Below are 9,136 nucleotides of genomic sequence, written 5' to 3'. Positions count from 1 at the left end.
TTCTTGTGAATGGTTCCCACTAATGTTCAATTGGTTGAACCTTAGTGGGAACCATAAACAAGATGCATCCTTTTAACACGATGTGCTGGGAAGATGAATGATAAAAGTCTTGAGCGCAATGAATCCTCTGAAATATTTAACAAGAAAATTCTGTACGGAATCATTGTACTGAAGAGAGCACATACTATTGACTAAGACAGAGTTTTTTTACTTGAACTGCCTAAAACTGTATTCACATTAGTGCTTGTGCTTCCTGCTTATCATCATTGTTTTAATTAATGCCTCATGAATTAGAAGTCACCCTGTATAAAGGTGTCTGTTAAGCGACCTTATAATAATAACACTAAGCTTTTCCTCAAATAACCATCACTTAATCAGGTTTGCAGTGCATATCGAGTGTGTCCACATATTTACACACCGCTTGTGAACTGTCTGTGACAATTATATTATTTTTTTCTACTGGGAAAGAACAAAACTGTAAACTGCCAGATAAAAAAAAAAAGCCTTCATCAAGATTCATGTGAAGTCATGATAAAAGACCAATGACACTTGGCCCTGTAGCTGCATGCAACTTAGTTCAGTTCTTCCATATTACTTGATGCAATTCTGATTTGTATAAAGGTTATTATATTTGACTGTTTGGTGGATGCATGGTACCTATACAAGCAGGATTCACTGCTTTGAAGCATATCTCTTCTTTTTTCCATTGCTCTCTTGTCAATTTTAAAATGTCAGGAATGATTATTGAGTTTGTCGAAACAAATTTGCTAGACGGAAAAAAGCAACCTAACTGCCATGTTTGTGCAAATTTTAATGAAAGTTTTTACAACTAGGGGAACACACTGACAATCAAATGGCAAATGTGATTTAAATGTCATGGGTACATTTTTTTCAGAAAACATTTGGAGACACATATACGTAACTACATGCATGTGATTGCACATCATGAAAGGGAATATGCTTTAACAGAATATATAGGATGAACCAAACTCATAACAAGTGCATAACAAGGCTGATCTCTATCGTTGGGCCCTGTTTTCATGACAACATAAGGAAAAACGCACCAGGGCACAAGTGGAATTGCAAGTTTCATCTCTCGCAAATTGAGCATTTGTCGCCTGTGCCAGGTTTGATAGTTTAATGGTCTATAGTAAACCTGTTTGCATCAACATTGGTTGGTTGGGTGCCACAATAGGGGGAATCTCAATAGAAACATTCAGGGTTGTGCAAGTATGGTGGTCAATAATGAATTTGCATTTTATACCAACCCAGACCAGGCTTAAACTGAAGAGCTGCTGTGCTGTGCTATTTCTGTTTGGCTTTATGAATGTGCTGCACATATGAATTATGAACACATACCAGAGATGCAAGAATATCAGTGCCCTCTAAAAGTATGGGAAGTGGAGAGTGAAATGTATTATTTGGATTTGAGATCAAAAGATGAATAAGGGAGAAAAGTACAGACAGTAAGCTTTTATGTCATGGTATTTGCATGCATATATGTTTTACCATTTTACAGTTGGCTATGGCAATACTGAACTGAAAATAGTGAAAACGAATCTTCATCACACTCACGGTTATTTTTTTCCAATGGAACCAGCCTATTTTACAACTGGTCCATAAAGCCTGAATCCTGGTGCTTTGAAATTTCCTAAACTGAATTGGACATGCTCAAATTTTCTAGTTCCTTTTGTTAGAACTAGCATTTGACAATTGTGCTTTGTTTTTTAAAATAGAACCCTAAGTGAACTCTTGGTGATATTGCCAACAAGAATTTTCTGAATTTTGCTATTTTTATTTTACCACACAATTTGACAAAATGTGCAGAATGTTGTGTCATTTTTAATAATTATATTTTTGATCCATATGGGTGTAATTATGACTCCAATGATATAGTACTATAAAAGATGTCTGATAGCTACTGTCTGACAATGCCTGTTCTGTTTCCAGATCATTGTTGTTGGAGTGTGTCTACTGAATGAAAGTACTGTAAAATGATCACACTAAGGAAAAGCTGTAATATATTTAATTTTGAACACAATTAATTGTGCAATAACAGTGACGAATGCTGTACTGATAAACTTTCCTTCAAACACACTTTATACAACTTTTTAGATAGTGTTACAATCATGATCAAGATACAGATGTCAAAATGCATTATGAGCCATTTTAAGCATAGTGGAGCCAGTTAAGGAACCACAAACAAATTTTCTAATTTGTTATAAATAATGGCATATCTGTACAGATATCAAACAAAGGAAAGTATCAATGCATATGTACATTGACAAATGGTTTCCTCATTAAGCCAAAACAACCTATTATGTTTCCATAGCTGTTATGCTTTCAATAATGATCAGTTTAGTTTATTATCATTTAGATAAACAGACATAGGACAATAATATCACAATACATACCATTAAAACGCAATCATAGATACAGTATATATATATTGTGACGGAGCAAGGGGCGTGGTCTTGGAAGGCAGATACTACTTGATAATTTTGCTCCAAGCACCCTCGTGGAAAGCCCCGCCTCTCATTGTGAACAGCTGAGCTGGGTTACGTAATCAGCACGGACGGGTATAAAGTGCAGTAGAGGTAGTGAGAGGAGGACAAACTGTGTCAGTGCTGAAAGACTGGGCAATGCACTGCCACCTGACCTGTCGGGAGTCTTCTGTCACCTCATTCTCTGCCAATGTGGTCGGACAGAGAGAAACTACGGATTGGTTTGTTTGAGGATTCAACTTTATTATTTTGGGACTGTTTGTGTAACCTTTGTTGTGGCCGGCAAGCAGCTTACCTGCCCATTGTAGATAGAACCATCAAGCTTGTCCAGTGGGAAGAAAAGGCTCAACTTGGAGCTAGGTTTTGTTTTCATTGTTTTCCTTTTCTTTGTCTTCGCTGGCTATTATTTTCAAAATATGTTTGTTTGGAACATTATTAAGATGAAAGTGAGCATGGGTAAGCTGAGAAATCACAAAGAGCCTGGTCAGCCAAGGAAGACCTCTACAGTTGATAACAAAAGAATTATCACCACAAATGAAGAAAAAATCCCAAACAGATGTCCAACAGATCAAAAACTCTCTTCAGGAGCAAGATGTGGATCTGTCACTGACGACTGTCCACAAACAACTTGACAAACAGATATACATCGGTTACAATTCAAGATGCAAACCACTAGTTTGCAGTTAGTTGGCCAGGTTACAATTTGCTAAGAAACAACTAAGAGTCTGCAGAGTTCTGAAACGAAGGCCTTGTGGAATCTACTGCACAAAGGAAGCAATTGAACAGACCTGAATAATCAGTAACACCTGTGAAGCCATTTGTCACAAACATCATGATGCCCTGAAATGGGGGAATTACTTATTTAAAAAGTCCTGTAAGTTCTACATTATGAAAGCAAAATGTTTAAAGGCTGAGAATGTGCACTTCAACTTCACCTAAAATTATTGTGCACAAAGTGTAATCATTAAAAAAATGTCTTTCTCCCAAACATATATATGTATACATTTATTAGGTGCACCTGCTTGTTAAAGCAAATAGCCTGCTCCTTCAAACACTAAATCACGTGACAGCATTCAAACAAAGTTTCTTTTTTTTCGACCAAACATTAGAATGCGCAAGATGCATGATCTAAGTGGCTTTGTCCGTGGTATGATTGTTGGTGCCAGTCTTGCTGCCCTCCTGGGATTTTCACACACTACAGTCTCTAGACATTACAGAGAATGGTGCAATAAACAATAAGCATCCAGTGAGCTGCAGTTCTGTGGGCAAAAACACCTTGTTAATTAGACAGGTCACAGGAGAATGGGCAGAATCGTTCAATCTAACAGAAAGGCCACAAGTGCTGAAATAACAGCTGTATACACCAGTGGTGTGCAGAAGGGCATATCTGAACACACAACGCATCGAACCTTGAAGTGGATGGGCCACAGTAGCAGAAGAGCATGCCACATTCCCCTCCTGTCAGATAAGAACAGAGAGATAAAACTACAGTGGGCATACAATCACCAAAACTGGATAATAGAAGATTAGAAAAAACGTTGCCTGATCTGACAAATCTCAGTTTCTGCTATGATGCGGATGGCAGGGTCAGAATTTGGCATGAACAAAATGAATCAATAGATATATCCTGCCTTGTGCCAATGGTGCTGGCTGCTGGTGGTGGTGTAATGGTGTGGGAAATGTTTTCTAGGCCACTTAATACCAGCAACATTTGAATGCCACAGCATACCAAAGCATTGTTGCTGGCCATGTGCATCCCTTTATGGCTACAATCTACCCATTTTCAAATGGATACTTCCAGCAGGATAATTCTACATGTCACAAAGCATACACCATCTCAAGTTCATTCCACGAACATGACAGTGACTTCAGCCAACTCCAATGGTCTGCACATTCCCCAGATCTCAATACAATAGATTATTTTTGGGATGAAGTGAAATGGCAGGTTCACATAATGAGCCAGCATGGAACCATATTCCTAAAGAATGTTTCCAGCACCATTGTTGAATCCATGTTGAAAATAATATAGGCTCTTCTGGAGGCAAGGGGTGGGAGGGCTATCTGGTCCTAGATGAGTGTAACAATTTCTTTTATTTTGAAATTCCCGCTTGTGTGAAAATGCACCATTTGCCTCTTACTTGTACTTATGCTGTCGATGAACACTTCAATGTCCAAGCTAACTTCTGTTTCAGAAATTGTGCCTTCCAAAGAAGCATAGACAAGAAATGAATTTCAGCACTGCTGCGAAAATGTGTGGGTGAAAGGACAACTAAATTTAGTTCTTTCAGTTTGATGTTGGCCCAAAATTCATAATGTTCTATGCAGTTTAAAAAGTAATTGGGATGGCAGGTATGCCATCCTGCCAAGTTACACCTTGGCGGGGCGGCATGCCCCATACCTATACAGCACCAAGAGTTTGAGGGTTCCCTACATAAATAACCTCAATGACCACACACTTTCAGACCTTAAAAGCATTAATTTCTGTTCATTTTTTATTTTTATTATTTTTATTTTTTTTAACCCCATTTCAACATACAGAATTCACAAACAACTTCACATGTCCACACAATAAAGTCCCAAACTAAGGGGATTTTGTATTTTCTCCTTCTTCTTGAAGTTACTTGAAAGAGTTTAGGAAACATTGGGTAGCATTGCTGTGGAATACAGCTTGTTTAATTTGTCTGAGCTAAGATAGGAAATATTGTTTCGTGTAACTTGGCACAATTTTGATATCAATACTTTTATTGGCAAGTCTAGATTTGACTGAATGACTGAATGACAGTGCTTTGTATGTGTGAATAACTTGACATTTTTGTACGTTGAAAACATGTTTTTCATCAGATAGTATTTAGCCATGCTTCTGTTTCTTTTGAAATTTTTTCTAAACAGCTGGTGTGAAATGCACACTACATTGGTGATTGACATAGTTGTGATATGTACACAATACCACAAATAAGGACTTGTGACAATTAAGAATTTAAAATCTCTGAGATACTTTGGTGTGAATATGGTAAAGCTACATTTCTTGTCATTTTTTCTTCAATGTATGCTATATGTACTGTATATGCACATACTTTGTATATCTGGTACTCCACTCCCTGCACTGCCATTCTGGGCTTACGCCTCCTGGCATGCTGGTTTATGTCTGAAGTTGCGAGACACTTTCTTCAGGAGACTCAGCATGCATATCTGAACACAGAGCTGGTGCCTATGACAAGGAGTCAGTAACAATGAAGATGAGTATACATGTGCTTCGTTGCAAAGCTAGTAACAGGGAAAGCAGAATACAATTAGAGTACCACTTTTGGTTACAACAGCAACTTCCATTTCATCTCCTGCTTTCTCTCCATGTTCCGATGAATACTATATCTGTTTTAGGTAAATGGCAGTATATATGTATACAGGAAGTCCTAATGTGTGTAAATCACTATGTTTAATTTTAATATAGCTAGCTGAATAATGCAATATTTGAATTTAAAGAAGAATTTAAAATAAGTTATATGTATTTGATGAAGTTTGAACTGATTATATTTGAACTAAGTGATAATTGTTTCATCACAGATCAAAAACGGTAAAAAGTACAGAGCCAAATCAAGAAAAAAAGTCTTTGTCCCAAACATTATGGAGCTCAGAGTATTTTTTATGTTTGTACACTGCATAGTAAACAATATGAGGCAACCATTTCTGAGAAGTAGTTCTATGCCTCTCTTGTGATCAACACTGGCGTTCTACAGAACTGTGTAGACTGTATGTGTAAAACAATCAGTAGCTGATAGACAGGTTCAACAAATGAGTGCAGTTATTGCAGCACTGCTGCTATGGAGTTGCAGATGAAATTCAGAAAAATAAGAAAGGAAAAATAGTTTACAAACAAATTGTATGAAAACACAAATAAACATTAGTCATTTTTTCTCAGTGTATTTAAGAATCACTAACTATCCTGACTCTCGTATTGTCCCACATGAGACCACCTCTTTTCCTATTCCTCTTCCATCATAAAATAAAACAAAACGGACAGCCACTCCAGTCACCGTTGTGGTAATATTTTAGTTGGGTTATCAAGGACATCCATTAGCTTTCTCCTTCCTGCTCTCATGCGCACACTTAAAGAGAGCTCACCAGCAATGCTGTGTGCCATTTCCCTGGCAGCGCATGCAAAAGCATTGTGTGTTCACACTGTTGCTGCATCATGGCATGCAATTACTGCTAATGGCTGCCAGGGGTCAGGTTGGTTTCCTCTTATTACCACTTGTGAGGTTGAGCGTACAGACCCATTAAATTCGATATTGAGAATCGGGAAACAAACCATGATCCTCAGCGGCTTAAAAACAATTTCCTTCCCAGTATTTTCTGCAGGATGACATGATTAATCAGACTGGAAGCTTAATGCCAGCCTTCTGCTGAAGCAGTGCCAGGCAGTCTCAGCTTGGATTCAATCTTAACCCCTCAGTCAACAAAATACTTACATTTTCTGTGTGGGCTTAACAAGGAATACAAAATCCCTGGATTCACTCAAAACGCTCAAAAATCTCAAAGAAATGTCCAATTCATTCAAACTAGAACAAACCTTCAAAGGTCAATATGGCACTATAAGACAATAACATTCAATAAACTCTGAAGTCCAAGGAAAGTGGGACATTATTACTATAGCATTAATCAATGTGAAAATGTATATTTTTCTGTTACAGAATGAAATACAGTGAATTGATTAATGTGACTGAGGGGGCCATTTGAATCACATTGCTTAAACACCCCACATAATATTTATTATTATTATTATTATTATTTTATTTTATTTTTTTTTTGGCGGGGGGTGGGGGGGGGGTAAAACATTATGAAATTGCATGCTCAAATTGTACTTTTCATGATTACAATTAAGTTGTTATGGGACACATGTACAACAAAAAATAGACTCTATAAACCTATTTCCCAACTAATTTATAGAATTTTCCTACAACTTCCTCTATTAAAATATAATTTTCAGTCATAGAGGAATTTAGCTTTCTTTGGTGGTGCTTCTGGATTTGATTGTCACAGTCCAGTGCACTAGGGAAGATGGTGGCAGCTTGTGTTTCATATGTTCCCAAGCAGTTATAAGATGTATAAGACCAACATGATTTACATACAATGATTCATTAGCTTTTGCTACCTGCACATTAATATGCCATAACAAATAAAAAGAATGATAATTGAACAGTGTTGTAGCAATTATTTGGATGCTACCTTCATTAATCGGTAAAAACGACCATAATGCAGATTAGCAGCAGCATTTTGAATGAGATTAGTGAAGTGTTCATAACACACAGTATAACAATTTGTTCACATGCAATTCACTTGTGATAGGAGTTACACAGTGTAATTTCTGTCAATCTTCATACCCCACTAATGCAATTTTATGCGTCTCAGGTAAATTGATGGTAATTTGGAGGAAAAACCATGAATGTTGTAATGTTACTATGTAAGCAACATGTTGTGCCTTGATAATCACAGAGCTTACTTTAGCTAGGATCTTCCAAAATGGTGACTTATCTGTGGTTCATGCTTTCTTGCTCATTATTCAATCAAAATAGTTGCCAAAGCACGAATGACAGACATGCAATCCAGGAAGGTTATGGGATATACCAGATGGTTTAGCATGTTCCCGGTATAATAAACAATAAACGCGAAAGCATAAACACAAACAAGGAAACACTAGTACCTTGTAATGTTTTATTGCTGCAATACTGAATAAACCACCCATGATATGTCATTCCTCTGTGAATCCCACTATATGTAAATGCAGTAGTATTACTATTTTTTCTGAAGGATATCAATAGTAGGGAGTGTAAAATAAAAAAAAAGTAAAAATAATTGTAGTTGTTTAAAATCTATTTTTGAAAAAGCTCTTACCTCTTGCCAAGACACCTTTAATTTCAGGCAACATCATTTGATGGATCTGAAACCCTTAAGCATAAGGCTTATTGATTGAATATGGCAAAGTTTCATTTTTATTCAAATGAATTATGTTTTTTTCTGACGGTCCGGTGGTTTTGATTATATCTTGGGGAAGGCCATTTCACATGTGTTAGCCTTGCTAGGCTTTATTTAAACACCAAATTAAACCTTTGACAATTACATTTATTTTTTATTTTATCTCTTTTCTTTTTTAGAAATTTCCATTAGGTGGCTGCTGTTCAGTTTCCAGCATTACGGAGGACTTGGCAAAGGAAAGACAGTCCTTGAAAAACTATTTGCAGTTTGCTCCCTGTACTCTCTCCTGTTTCAACACGGGGGCATCATAACATGGTCATTTCTCTTCCTTGTGTTTTGATAATGAGATACTGCAGCTAAAGTGACAGTTATGTTCTGACAAGGTGAAATATTCTGCAGGTTTGTCAAGCCCAATGAAGCTCAGGCGAATAGGGGGCATGCCTGGAAATCTACTCCACTTGACACGAGAGACTGTGTGTGCAAACCTCATTTGTTTGTTATTTGCCTCTTATAAGAACTTAATCACAAACGTGTTCAGACGCCAAGTTGTAAAAAAGAAAGCAGAGGAGACCTGGAGAAGCTCAGGCTTCCATTTTAGTGCCCCTCAGTTTTATTACAGCTTGCGGCAGAGTTCTCCAGCATTATCTTTCGTATTAGCTGCT

Source organism: Anguilla anguilla, chromosome 2 (assembly GCF_013347855.1).
Source record: "Anguilla anguilla isolate fAngAng1 chromosome 2, fAngAng1.pri, whole genome shotgun sequence".
In the NCBI taxonomy this organism is placed as follows: domain Eukaryota; kingdom Metazoa; phylum Chordata; class Actinopteri; order Anguilliformes; family Anguillidae; genus Anguilla; species Anguilla anguilla.
Note: the sequence above shows the minus strand (reverse complement) of the source record.